The 12,584-nt window shown below is 42.2% G+C and overlaps 1 protein-coding gene across 1 annotated transcript in view; it reads right to left on the bottom strand.

The window, feature by feature from the left end:
- Positions 1-12,584, bottom strand: part of LOC139373057 (SH3 and multiple ankyrin repeat domains protein 3-like) — a 380,732-nt gene that overhangs the window by 128,721 nt on the left and 239,427 nt on the right. The gene's annotated exons all lie outside the window — the stretch shown is intronic.

Raw genomic sequence — 12,584 nt, 5'->3', positions numbered from 1 at the left:
CTCTCACAGTTGAAGTGTACCTATGATAAAAATTTGACCTCTACATGCTTTGTAATGTAGGAAAACCTGCAAAATCGGCACTGTATCAAATGCTTGTTCTCCCCACTGTATATTTAAATAAAAAATGCATTACTTACTGACACTGACATGGAGTGCTCCATGTACCTGCCTGTAGCAGGCCTCAGCGTGGATGTAGGGACATTTCCTGCCCACTCCTGCCTTGGACTATGGTTGTATCTACAGTGCATTCGGAAATTATTCAGACCCCTTGACTTTTTAAACATTTTGTTACATTACAGCCTTATTTTAAAATTGATTAAATGAAGCATTTTCCTTAGCAATCTACACACAATACCCCATATTGACAAAGTGAAAACAGGTGTTTAGACATTTTTGCAAATGTGTTAAAAATAAAACACAGAAAGACTTTATATACATAAGTATTCAGAGCCTTTGCTATGAGACTCAAAGTTGAGCTCCGGTGCATCCTGTTTCCATTGATCATCCTTGAGATGTTTCTACAACTTGATTGGAGTCCACCTGTGGTAAATTCAATTGATTGGGCATGATTTGGAAAGTCCAACAGTTGACAGTGCGTGTCAGAGCAAAAACCAAGCCATGAGGTTGAAGGAATTGTCCGTAGAGCTCCGAGACAGGATTGTGTCAAGGCACAGACCTGGGGAAGGGTACAAAAAAATAGCCGCAGCATTGACTGTCCCCAAGAGTACAGGGGTCTCCATCATTCTTAAATGGAAGAAGTTTGGAACCACCAAGACTCTTCCTACAGCTGGCCGACCGGCCAAACTGAGTAATCGGGGAGAAGGGAGAACCTTTCAGAAGGACAACCATCTATCTATGCAGCACTCTTCAGTAAAGTCACTCTTCAGCCACTCTTCAGTAAAAGGCACATGACAGCCCGCTTGAAGTTTGCCAAAAGGCACCTAAAGAGTCTCAGACCATGGAAACTCTGGTCTGATGAAACCAAGACTCTTTGGCTTGAATGCCAAGGGTCACATGTGGAGAAAATCTGGCACCATCTTTACGGTGAAGCATGGCGGTGGCAGCATCATGCTGTGGGGATGTTTTTCAGCAGCAGGGACTGGAAGACTAGTCAGGATCGAAGAAAAGATGAACGGAGCCAAGTACAGAGAGATCCTTGATGAAAACCTGCTTCAAAGCACTCAGGACCTCAGACTGGAGTGAAGGTTCACCTTCCAACAGGACAACAACCCTAAGTACACAGCCAAGACAATGCAGGAGTGGCTTCGGGACAAGTCTCTGAATGTCCTTGAGTGGCCCAGCCAGAGCCTGGACTTGAACCCGATCTAACATCTCTGGAGAGAACTGAAAATAGCTGTGCAGCAAAGCTGACAGAGCTTGAGAGCATCTGCCGAGAAGAATGGGAGAAACCCCAGAAGACTCGATGATGTAATCACTGCCAAAGGTGCTTCAACAAAGTACTGAGTAAAGGTTTTGAATACTTATGTAAATGTCATATTTCAGTTCGTTTTTAAAAATAAATTAACAAAACATTCAAAAAATCGGTTTTGCTTTGTCTTTATGGGGTGTTGTATGTAGATTGATAGGGGAAAAAGCAATTTAATAAATTTTTGAATAAGTAACAAAATGTGGAAAAAGTCAGGGGTTTGAATACCTTCCGAAGGCCCGTATCTCTGTCAGGCTCCTGGAAATCAGATGACAAACCAGCATAGATTAACAAAATGACATGGTACCTGTATTAAGTAAGTTGAAGTCATGACAGCCACAGGTTTTTGTTACAGTACTTCACTAACACCTCATTCAACTACTGTGATCTGAAATTGGAGAACAAAATTGAACACAGTTCAAGGACAGAAATCACCCACGTCTGTATTATTGAATAAGCTTCCCAAGTTACACGCTTACAATTTTGCATTATAGAGAATAACATGTGTGGATCTAGTTATATCAATTGTTGTGAATAAACTCCAATAACAACTTTACATTTAGCTAGCTAGCAAATGGCATTTATCTCAACTTTATCAATCAGATGGTTAACTAGCAAATAATATATTTGTTTCCCTTTGCATCTAAAGCTGTCTGATGAAGCTAGCCAGTTGATAGTAAAGCTAGTTAAGTACAGTAGCTAACATTAGCTGCTGTCAATTTAAATGTACCATTATATTTTACATGTTAAACTACTGTCATGCCTTTAATCCCAAAAATGGATGTACACATATAAAATAGATGATTACCTTCAAGTAGTTTTATTCTAGTACTTTGCACGGAGAAGCAATGTCGAGGTGACTGGTACGGGCCGCCTCCCTGACGGACCTACTATCTTCATTCATGCGAGGGTAGTCTTTGCTTGTGGATCTTCTGACACATTTCAGTTGAATGCATTTAGTTGTACAACTGACTAGAATCCCCCTTTCCCTTCCCTTTCTCTTGACCTCACAGGGTGGGTCAACTCCCACTACACGTTTTAGGCATGGATTATCCCGCTGAATGAGCCTCTTTCCCGGTGAGGCGGCCTCCCTGTTTTTTCCTACCCTGAGCTGAGATAGCAGTGGAGCCCTAAGCTCCACTTTATCAACCGGGTCACCCCTCTTGGTCTATCCCTCCTTGCCACAGAGGTTAGCTCACTCCTTCCTTGTCACGCCCTGACCATAGAGAGCCTTTTTATTCTCTATTTTGGTTAGGTTGGGGTGTGACTAGGGGGGGTGTTCCTATCTAGGTTGTTTAGTTCTATGTTGGCCTGGTATGGTTCCCAATCAGAGGCAGCTGTTTATCGTTGTCTCTGATTGGGGATCATATTTAGGCAGCCATTTCCCCACTGTGTTTTGTGGGATCTTGTTTTTGTGTTATTACCTTTGAGCACTTCATTTACATCTCGTTTCGCTGTTTCTTTATTTTGTCTTGTTCAAAGTTCCACTTCAATAAATATGTGGAACCCAGATCCCGCTGTGCTTTGGTCCGAGTATGCTTCCAACGACGAGCGTGACATTCCTACTTCAGGGGTAGTTTGTGACACGGTATACTACACGACAGTGGGGGCTATTTTTATGTACAACACCAACAAGCAATCCATTATTTATTCATAGTCCGCTCTGTCCTATTTTATTACGTGGTGTGGCTCTTACTGTGTGATTTCTTGCCGTTCACACAAGACACGTTCCAAGACAGGGTTAAACTATTTAATATAAGTGCGCCAAAATCTCAAACTCCTGGTCTTCCCTATCTAATTGACCGGACACACTCGCTAAGTCCTGGGTATAGGGTTTCAGTTAAAATGAATTAAGATGAACTCTTAACTGAAAGCAGGGGTTCAGCACTTCATCTGGGTAGAAGAGAAACTATAGACACCCAGTGCTCCTTTAGCGTGCTTTTTACATAGTAACCCTCAAGCTCCCCTTTGTTTTCCTACTCGAGCCCACAATACGGTCTGGCCACGGGCCTCCAAAAGGCCCACCCACTGGGGAGCCAGGCCAATCCAATCAAAATGAGTTTTCCCCACAAAAGGGATTTAATACAGACAGAAATGGTCCTCAGTTTCATCAGCTCTACGGGTGGTTGGTCTCCGATAATCCCGCAGGGGAAGAAGCCAGATGTGGAGGTCCTGGGCTGGCGTGGTTACACGAGGTCTGCGGTTGTAAGGCCGAGTTGGACGTAACACCAAAGTCTCTAAAATGATGCCGGAGGCTGCTAACAGTAAAGAAATTAACACTGCATTCAGCATGCCAATTAATGGACTGCATTCAGCATGCCAATTAATGGACTGCAATCAGCATGCCAATTGCACACACCCTCAAAACTTGAGACATCTGTGGCATTGTGTTGTGTGATAAAACTGCACATTTTAAAGTGGCCTTTTATTTTCCCCCAGCACAAGGTGCACCTATGTAACGACCATGCTGTTTATTCAGCTTCTTGATATGCCACACCTGTCAGGTTGCTGGATTATCTTGTAAAATGAGAAATGCTCACTAACAGGGCTGTAAACAAATTTGTGCACACAATTTGAGGGAAATACGCTTTTTGTGTATGTGGACAATTTCTGGGATATTTTATTTTAGCTCATGAAACATGGGAACAACACTTTATATTTGTGTTTAGTATAGTTAATGAAAACCAGTAACACTTCTCTTTTGGTTTCACAACTGATGGATTTTATAGATTTGTTATATAGCAATTATAATGCAGAAGCATTATAAACAAACATACAATCAATAATACAGTAGAAAAATATATATATAGCATGTGCAAATGAGGTAGGATAAGAGAGGTAAGGCAATAAATAGACCATGGTGGCAAAGTAATTACAATATAGCAATTAAACACTGGAATGGTAGGATGTGCAGAAGATGAATATGCAAGTTGAGATACTGGGGTGCAAAGGAGCAAGATAAATAAATATCGTATGGGGATGAGGTAGATTGGATGGGCTATTTATAGATGAGGTGCAGTGATCTGTGAGCTGCTCTGACAGCTGGTGCTTAAAGCTAGTGAGGGAGGTAAGAGTCTCCAGCTTCAGAATTTTTTTCAGTTCGTTCCAGTCATTGGCAGCAGAGGACTGGAAGGAGAGGCGGCCAAATGAAGAATTGGCTTTGGGGGTGACCAGTGAGATATACCTGCTGGAGCGCGTGCTACGGGTGGGTGCTGCTATGGTGACCAGTGAGCTGAGATAAGGTGGGGCTTTGCCTAGCAGAGACTTGTAGATAACCTGGAGCCAGTGGGTTTGGCGACGAGTATGAAGCGAGGGCCAGCCAACGAGATCATACAGGTCGCAGTGGTGGGTAGTATATGGGGCTTTGGTGACAAAACAGATGGCACTGTGATAGACTGCATCCAGTTGGCTGAGTAGAGTGTTGGAGGCTATTTTGTAAATGATATTGCCAAAGTCAAGGATCGATAGGATGGTCAGTTTTACGAGGGTATGTTTGGCAGCATTAGTGAAGGATGCTTTTTTGCGAAATAGGAAGCCGATTCTAATTTCATTTTGGATTGGAGATGTTTAATGTGAGTCTGGAAGGAGAGTTTACAGTCTAACCAGACACCTAGGTATTTGTAGTTGTCCACATATTCTAAGTCAGAACCGTTCAGAGTAGTGATGATGCTGGACGGGTGGGCAGGTACGGACAGCGATCGGTTGAAGAGCATGCATTTAGTTTTATTTGCATTTAAGAGCAGTTGGAGGCCAGGGAAGGAGAGTTGTATGGCATTGAAGCTCATCTGGAGGTTAGTTAACACAGTGTCCAACGAAGGGCCAGAGGTATACAGAATGGTGTCGTCTGCATAGAGGTGGATCAGAGAATCACCAGCAGCAAGAGCGACATCATTGATGTATACAGAGAAGAGAGTCGGCCCGAGAATTGAACCCTGTGGCACCCCCATAGAGAGGTCCGGAAAACAGGCCCTCCGATTTGACATACTGACCTCTATCGGAGAAGTAGTTGGTGAACCAAGCGAGGCAATCATTTGAGAAACCAAGGCTGTTGAGTCTGCCAATAAAAATGTTGTGATTGACAGAGTCGAAAGCCTTAGCCAGGTTGACGAGGCACAGTCATTTCTCTTATCGATCAATCAGCTCCTGATCTGTCTTTCCCCAAATCTCCTTTCCTGATATTTTACATTGGTATTTATGTAGTTTTGCCCAAGCCCATAACTCCCTTGACTACAGCCACACAACACACCCTCACCCATACACGTGACATCTAAGCAAAGTTACACAAAATACATTGTCTCCTTTACATATGATGTCTACACAGTGTTCGGTAACACATTGTTTCCTTCATATGTGACGACATTCTGTGGTGTCATCTGCTCCATGGCCCACGTGCCATCAAGCAACTCCACCAGCTCCATCCCAGGGCTTGAGTTTGAAGGGGGTTTCGCCATATAAGATGGCCCCACAGCAGAGGAACATCTGTATACCTGTCACTTCCCCCCTGCCCTTGAGTGTGTTTTGCTGCTCTCTAGCTGCTTGCGGTTGAGGACTCTTCATGTTCTTCTTCCACTTCTTGATCTTTCTTGTTTCAGTGTTACCAGAGTTCTGTCTGGGGACTGGAGAAGTCATCAGGTTAAATTGTATAGGCTCATTCACAACAGTAAGTAACATCGTTACTTTGTAGAAATGACTTCTCTTTGTTTTCAAGCTACTTCATAAAATTTGATTGATGGACCCTCCATCCATGGTTGCAGCAGTATGCGGCTGTGGTTTTGGCTGATTGGTCAGGAGTAAACGGTCCTGCCCCTAGAGTTGCTCAAACTAATTGTTTACTCGCAAATCTCTTTCTACAAATGTATAAAACGTTATTATGAATCTCTTGGTAATGTGACAACAGAACTCCAAGCGTGCACCGATAAAAAAATCTGCAAGTGATTCACAGCTGAAAATTCATAGTAGTAAATGGACTTAATTCTGATAATTCTGAAAATAAATTATGCTTGCAAATCTTATTGAATGTATTCAAATGCCAAGTTACCAGTTTGCGACCGTTGTTACATTTTTCACACATCATGATGAAAAGCTTGCAAAAAGAAATGACATATTTGTGAATCTACTTCCAACAACAAATCTCAATTAGTGACCATGAAATTCAAAATACAAAGTCATAGGTTTCTGTCATCATTATTATCCCATAGGCTCCACTTTATTAATTGGCATGATTCAGAGGTTAGCATCTGTGTTCCTGTTATCCAATTCTACGTTTGTTGTGTCTCTGCTCCATCACTCCCCTAAACAATGAGGGGGTCCTCCCCACTGGCCTCCCACCCCCCTGAGCTTCCCACCCCACTGTTCCCTCGACCCCCACTCTCTAGTGGTGTCATTAACCAGTCTATTCTGTTCACTAACCAGTCTATTCTGTTCATTAACCAGTCTAATCTGTTCATTAACCAGTCTAATCTGTTCATTAACCAGTCTATTCTGTTCATTAACCAGTCTAATCTGTTCATTAACCAGTCTACTCTGTTCATTAACCAGTCTATTCTGTTCATTAACCAGTCTAATCTGTTCATTATCCAGTCTACTCTGTTCATTAACCAGTCTAATCTGTTCATTAACCAGTCTATTCTGTTCACTAACCAGTCTATTCTGTTCATTAACCAGTCTAATCTGTTCATTAACCAGTCTAATCTGTTCATTAACCAGTCTATTCTGTTCATTAACCAGTCTAATCTGTTCATTAACCAGTCTAATCTGTTCATTAACCAGTCTAATCTGTTCATTAACCAGTCTAGTCTGTTCATTAACCAGTCTAATCTGTTCATTAACCAGTCTATTCTGTTCATTAACCAGTCTACTCTGTTCATTAACCAGTCTAATCTGTTCATTAACCAGTCTAATATGTTCATTAACCAGTCTATTCTGTTCATTAACCAGTCTACTCTGTTCATTAACCAGTCTAATCTGTTCATTAACCAGTCTACTCTGTTCATTAACCAGTCTATTCTGTTCATTAACCAGTCTAATCTGTTCATTAACCAGTCTATTCTGTCCATTAACCAGTCTAATCTGTTCATTAACCAGTCTATTCTGTTCATTATCCAGTCTATTCTGTTCATTAACCAGTCTAATCTGTTCATTAACCAGTCTAATCTGTTCATTAACCAGTCTATTCTGTTCATTAACCAGTCTACTCTGTTCATTAACCAGTCTAATCTGTTCATTAACCAGTCTATTCTGTTCATTAACCAGTCTACTCTGTTCATTAACCAGTCTAATCTGTTCATTAACCAGTTTTCTCTGCTCATTAACCAGTCTTCTCTGCTCATTAACCAGTCTAATCTGTTCATTAACCAGTCTTCTCTGCTCATTAACCAGTCTACTTCTCACTAACTGTCTCTTAATTGATACATCAATCTGGAAGCGGTCTGTCATATACTTCTCTTTTATCCAAATGTTTTCTTCCCTGTCTCCTTTGATTGGTTCTCTCCTTTCCTTTACCCTCTATCCCACTAACTGTCTTTCTCACTCCATATCCTTTCCCTCTTCATCTCTCTCATATGGATCTCTGTCACTGAATGTGTGTCTCTCTGTTGATTCATGAATCATCATGCAGACGCCCCCCATGTTCAGTCCCTTAAGCCCCACTCAGAAGCTCTGTCGCTGTGATCGATCTGCCCAGCGGTGGCCTCCTGGATCTCTAAACACTGGAGGGATGAAACCTGTCTGACAATAGGACACCGCAGAGACAGTGTCTATGATGGGGAGGAGCAAAACATTTTCCCCAAAATTGTTCATTTGACCATGAATATTCATTAGCATGACTCAAGTTAAAATCTGTGTTCTTTAAGGCTACCATTTGCATCATGCCACTTTATGGCATTTTATGTCTTAAATGCACCAGTTAATAATCTAACTTCCCTAAAACCAAAACAAAAGTTATCCCTCTTTTTTTCTCTCTCCCTTTTTCCCTTCGTTGCTCCTCCATCCCTCCCTCCCTCTTCAGGCAGTAGTAGAACATAGTCACGTGGATGTGTTACAAACAGTACTCTAGATTAAGTATTGATATTCTCATCCTCTAACCCCCCTCAGACATACTTTTGTGTGCATGTGCACTCAGTGTTCTAGAGCCTTTGAAACAGGTCAGCGTGCATGTGTGTGTCACATGTACATGTATGTGCATTTCACAGACAGAAATCTTAGCAACACATTTTTATACAAAGTCATATTCAGTAGATGTGGCCCATGTGGGAAACAACCCCACAACTCAGTAGCACTCGGCTCTCAGCACCTGAGCCATGGCTTTTCAATGAGTCACTTAAACCTCAGTTCCCAATCCCAGCACTCAATGTCTCATTCTCTCACTTGATCTTATCAATCGTATCTCTCACTTGCTCGCTACCAGGGTTGGGTAGGTTACTTTCTAAATGTAATCTGTTACAGTTACTAATTACCAGTCCAAAATTGCAACCAGTAACATACCTGTTGGATGACCCCCAAACTCAGTAACCTAATCTGATTACTTTCAGTTGCTTTTGGATTACTTTCCCCTTAAGAAGACACAAATTAATATTACCAAATGAACGACATCTATTGCAGGATAAATCAATGTTAGAGTTTACATAGCTGTCGATAAATGCATGTTGCATTTTACTTTATGGGTTATGTAGGTTTCTAACCTATTGCTTTCTACTTCAATACAGATAATAAAACAATTAGGCTATATCTTTACAATAAAAACAGAAGTCTGTCAGATTTCCAGTCATTAAAATTGATAAAATACCACTAGGATTTTCAAGAATAGGACTTGGAAATATAGATTAGACTAATTGTTTTACCTAAACATAACCCAAAGACTAAGGACTTATTAGCTTACTTTGTGGTTTATATTTTTGTTGTCATGGAGAACTGATTGAGCTCATTGCTTACTTGTGGTCAGACTCGCTCAGGTGTGAACAAACTCAAACGTGCACCTTTTCTCAATGCAGATTTGCATGTCATTGAGAAAACAGAAAGGTGTCAAAGTATTTTTTCCGCAAACAACCTTTTTGGATAAGAAGAATGGCGCCAGAGGGGATGGCCGCCGTTTTACGGGCTCCTAACCAATTGTGCTATTTTGTGTGTTTTTTTTTCTCGCATAGTTTGTAACTTATTTTGTACATACTGTTTATGCTAAGATCTCTTATGACCGAAAATAGCTTCTGGATATCAGAACAGCGATTACTCACCTCGAACTGGATGAAGATTTTTTCTTTAATGAGTCAGACGCGATGGATATAATTTTGCTCCAGGACAAGGCCCAAATCCCCGTCATTCGCATGAAGAAAATAAGAAAATACAGGGGGCGGAGGTCAGGGTGCCTTGTGAAAATTTGTCAGCGAGTGGGTAACTCGCCTCTGTCATCCATTCTATTAGTCATTGTGCAATCACTGGAGAATAAAATGGATGAGCTCTGTTTGAGACCATCCTACCAACGAGACATTAAAAACTGTAATATCTTATGTTTCGTCATGGCTGAGTCGTGGCTGAACGACAACACAGATCATTTACAAGGCTGGGTTTTCCGTGCATCGGTAGGACAGAACAGCTACATCCGGTAAGACGGGGGGTGGGGTTGTGTGTCCATTTGTAAACAACAGCTGGTGTTTAATATTATGGTCTCGAGGTATTGCTCGCCTGAGGTGGAATACCTCATGATAAGCTGTAGACCACTCTATCTACCAAGAGAGTTTTCATCTATAATTTTCATAGCCGTCTATTTACCACCACAAACTGATGCTGGTACTAAGACCACAGTTAATAAGCTGTATAAGGCCATGGCAAACAAGAAAATGCTCATGCAGAAGTGGTGCTCCTAGACTTTAATGCAGGCAAACTTAAATCAGTTTTACCTCATTTCTAACAGCATGTCACATGTGCAGCCAGAGGAAGAAAAACTCTAGACCACCTTTACTCCACACACAGAGATGTGTACAAAGTTCTCCCTCACCCTCCAGTTGGCAAATCTGACCATAATTCTATCCTCCTGATTCCTGCTTAACAGATGACGCGGATGCTATGCTACAGGATTGTTTGCTAGCACAGACTGGAATATGTTCTGGGATTCATCCAATGGCATTGAAGAATATACCACCTCAGTCACCGGCTTTATCAATAAGTGCATCGATGACGTCATCCACACAGTGACCGTATGTACATACCCCAAAAAGAAGCCATGGATTACAGGCAACATCCGCACCGAGCTAAAGGCTAGAGCTGCCACTTTCATGGAGCGGGACACTAATCCGGACGCTTATAAGATAGTCTTTGCTATGCACTCAGATGAACCATCAAACAGGCAAAGCGTCAATACAGGATTAAGAATGAATCATACTACACCAGCTCTGACGCTCGTCAGATGTGGCAGGGCTTGCAAACTATTACAGACCAAAAAGGGAAACTCAGACGCGAGCCTACCAGATGGGCTAAATACCTTTAATGCTTGCTTTGGGGAAGCAACACTGAAGCATGCATGAGAGCAACAGCTGTTCCGGTGTGATCATGCTCTATGTAGCCAGTGTGAGCAAGACCTTAAAACAGGTCAACATTCCCAAGGCCGAGGGGCCAGACGGAGCATGCGTGAACCAATTGGGAAGTGACTTCACTGACATTTTCAACTTCTCCTTGACCGAGTCTGCAATGTAACTACATGTTTCAAACAGACCATCATAGTCCCTGTGCCCAAGAAAGCAAAAGCAACCTACCTAAATGACTACCGCCCCATAGCACTCACGTCGTGAAGTGCTTTGAAAGGCTGGTTATGGCTCACATCAATAACATCATTCCAGAAACACTAGACCCACTCCAATTTGCATACCACACCAACAGATCCACAGATGACACAATCTCAATCGCACTCCACACTGCCCTTTCCCACCTGGACAAAAGGAACACCTATGTGAGGATAATGTTCATTGACTACAGCTCAGCGTTCAATACCATAGTGCCAACAAAGTTCATCACTAAGCTAAGGACCCTAGGATAAAACACCTCCCTCTGCAACTGGATCCTGGACTTCCTGACGTGCCGCCCCAAGGTGGTAAGGGTAGGCAACAACACATCTGCCAAGCTGATCCTCAGCACCCTGGCCCCTAAGGTGTGTGTGCTTAGTCCCCTCCTGTACTCCCTGTTCACCCACGATAGCGTGGCCAAGCACAACTCCAACACCATCATTAAGTTTGCTGACTACACAACGGTGATCGGCCTGATCACCAACAGTGATGAGACAACCTATAGGGAGGAGGTTAGAGACTTGGCAGTGTGCTGCCAGGACAACAACCTCTCCGTCTACCTTGCCAGAATAGAGGAGGGGCGCGGCTCTGTTGCGACCTGCAGTGTGTGTGACGTTATCTTATGTTTTTAATTTGTACACTTAGTTAACAAACATTCTGCCAACCATGGATTTACAGTGGTGGGGTGTTGGACTGATCTTGTTGATGGTGTTCATACCCGCTACGAACGGACTAAATAATGAAAACGCTGCTGGCAGCGGAATCCAATTACTACAATGCAACTCAAATACGAACGCGATGGATATCCCAATGGCCCATCTAATACCTGATTGTCTGCGAGTGGATCACAAACCCAAATGCAAACGTGGAAAACGCGGGGGAATCAGACAAAGACTTTAAAAAATGAAGAACAAACTCCCCTTTACACACCACCTTGCTGATTAATGCCCAGTCACTGAGGGGGAAAACGGATGAGTTGTCAGTGAATCTGCGCTTCCAACACGAATATCGGGAGGCTGGCATTTACTGAGACTTGGCTGGATGACAGAGTCCAGAACAGAAAAGTGGAGCCGGGCGGCTTCACTCTGGTCAGAGCGAACCGTGATCTGACCGTCACATTGACTCGGTACCGGTACCCCCTGTATATAGCCTCATTATTGTTATTTTTTTTATTTATTTTTTTATTACATTTTTTACTAGTTTATTTAGTAAATATTTTCTCTATTTATAATTCTATCACTCTATTTTCTTAAAACTGCATTGTTGGTTAAGGGCTTGTAAGTAATATATTTACACGGTTGTACTCGGCACATGTGACAAATAAAATTGGATTTGATTTTAATTTATTAGTTATCCTACAAGTAATCATTTAGTTTTTCAAAAGTTTC

The sequence above is a fragment of the Oncorhynchus clarkii genome, chromosome 2 (genome assembly GCF_045791955.1).
Source record: "Oncorhynchus clarkii lewisi isolate Uvic-CL-2024 chromosome 2, UVic_Ocla_1.0, whole genome shotgun sequence".
Taxonomy (NCBI): domain Eukaryota; kingdom Metazoa; phylum Chordata; class Actinopteri; order Salmoniformes; family Salmonidae; genus Oncorhynchus; species Oncorhynchus clarkii.
This window is presented reverse-complemented; position numbering and strand designations above follow the sequence as displayed.